The following is a 2,641-nucleotide window of genomic DNA, read 5'->3' on the forward strand; positions in this document are numbered from 1 at the left end:
ATACCTAATTTTCTGCAAGAAGACAATTTATTCTGAAGCCATACATGTAGGGTTCCATATTAAAGATTAGTCATGAAATTATCGGTTATTTTTGTGTTAGACAAGGGTAAAACTCTCAGATAGCAATACTGGCAAGGAAAATGTTAGGTAAATAAACTCATATGCAGTTTAAGCATCACTTCTGACAAGAATAAATGTGTCATCCCTCCAGAGTGGAAGGAGTTGACTGAATTTCAACTGTACAAAGTGCTCACAATTGGTGTTTGCTCCTGACAGGTTGGTGAGAGGCACAAGCGCTATGTGGTCTCTGCGGAACATCCCTTGACATTAACAGTCTTACACACTTCCTGAGGCCAGTGAACAACCTGGTGTGGCGGAGTGTACAGACCAGATGACATGCACCGGATTTGTTGAGTGCAGATGCTGCACGTGCTTTCTGTGGCTCACTGATGTCAGACACAAAGCTTCACATAATTCATTCCCATTTCAACATGTCCATCCACAGTCTTATCCTCCAGAATTGAATATATCTGATTTTCTAATCTTGCTCTTTTTAGGACTCTACTCAATAAGCCAAGCCATTCAGCACTGGATAATTGGATCACTATTCTTGGGTTCCTATGAAGAGAGTAAATCTCCACCTATTACCTCCTGAAGCCACGTCCTCCATGAGGGCATTTCAGAACCATTCACTGCTGCATTATTATTGCAGTCTATTTTCAAGTTGATTCATATGTAAACCAAAACCAACATCTTTCCTCTTCAATCAGGTGATTATAAGGAGCCTTCTCCATACCCATAAAGTTATAAAGGTAAGCTGAAGGAAATGGTCAGTGCAAGCAAAAATCGACATATGTTTCTATGCCTTTAGTTCCTGATGTTTAGTAGTGAATGATAGTGGATCATATTTGACTCTGATACCACATTGCTACATCACTTATTTGAGTGATTTCTACTGCACCTGATTAGTAGATTTGACAATCGTAAAGGGTAGTTGCAGCTATGTCATTCCTTAATTTCTATAATCAGGTACTCAATCACTACTTAGGTCATATAGTAGAGAGAAATCTAATATGGCCACCAAAACTCCTGTCTCCAACCCTGTGGGCATTCTGTTTAATCTTCTCCTCTTGATTACAGGGATTAGTGGTGAAAATGATGAGATTTCATTCTCATAATTAGGCTACATTATATGAAAAAGTAAAGGAATTTTGGATATATAATTAAAGTTCCAAAGGAGTTTATTTTGAGACAAATGGAGAAGGAAATTATCCTGGGCGGGCCCAGAATCAATTTGATGAAAGCTCTTACAAGATGGTCTGAGATTATTACTGATGTGGGAATGATTCTCCTGCTGACTTTGAAGAAGTTAATTTTCTACATTGTGAAAGGGCTACATAAATAGGACTTGAGAGTATCCTCTAGCTGCTATGAACAACCTCTGTCAACAGTCAGCAAGAAAATGGGGGTTGCAGTTATATACTCACAAAGAACTGAATTATATCAACACCATGAGCTCAGGAGAGAACTGTGTACTGCAGACGAAAACACAGCTTGGCTAACACCTGGATTTCGACCTTGTGACACCCTGAGCAGAGAATGTAATATTACAGTGTGTCTGAACTTCTGACTACAGAATTTGATATAATGAATAGGTATTACTTTAACATGAAAATCTGGAGATAATCTATTATACAGAATACAAAACTAATATAAATCATTAGCACATAAAGCTTCCTTTCAAATATCCAAAAACTCCATGCCCTATTGAAGAAGACATTGCCCAGAGTATAAAGTTTTTATTTCAAAAACTTTTATTATTATGTCTTTGGAGATTATTTTCACAATTCTCTGTTATTTTCTTTTGACAATGAGATATACATACATATATATATGTATATATACACAGATATACACACACACACACACACACACATATATATATACATACATACGTATACATTATACTTCGTTGTATATTTCATTTTCCTTTGTTTGAAATTAATATATCAACTTATCTCTCAGGTCACTCTTTGTATTTTTTACTACTTCATATATTTGAAGGTACTCACCAGATCCAAAGATTACACTAGCAGGGGACGTTTATTTTACATGAATGATGTAGAGCAACAAGAGAAATAGAATACAGTTGAGCCTCAGATATCCAACAGGTACCAGCAGCATAAGCCCCTGCTTCAGCCCAATTTTATGAACTGCACTGTATTGAGACTAGCTTAAGTAATCAAGATTTGTGGAAAGAATCTTGACTTTGAGAGAACATATTTGAAAAACTCTCTTGCTTATTCAGTGGTCAAACATCTTGCCAAACTGATTATGGTTGTTGTAAATCATCAGCAAGAAACTAACAGGAGGTATTACAAAAAAAATTTCAGACATTGAAAAAAAGTACATCATAAATTCCACCTCCTTTATCTTACCCAAGAATATAAGCAACAAATCATCACCAGCAACGAGAACAAAAGCAGACAACCAAGAATTCTGGGAGAATGACAGAAAGCTTTTGCCATTCAGATATAAATCAGTTTTATTTCTATGTTAATCCTCCCAAGTCACAGATTACTGTATTCAGTCTTCCATTAAACTGATGGATAATAACTGTATTTTGCACTTAATGATTGAT

Source organism: Otolemur garnettii, unplaced genomic scaffold (genome assembly GCF_000181295.1).
Source record: "Otolemur garnettii isolate 467f Iridium unplaced genomic scaffold, OtoGar3 scaffold00040, whole genome shotgun sequence".
In the NCBI taxonomy this organism is placed as follows: Eukaryota; Metazoa; Chordata; class Mammalia; order Primates; family Galagidae; genus Otolemur; species Otolemur garnettii.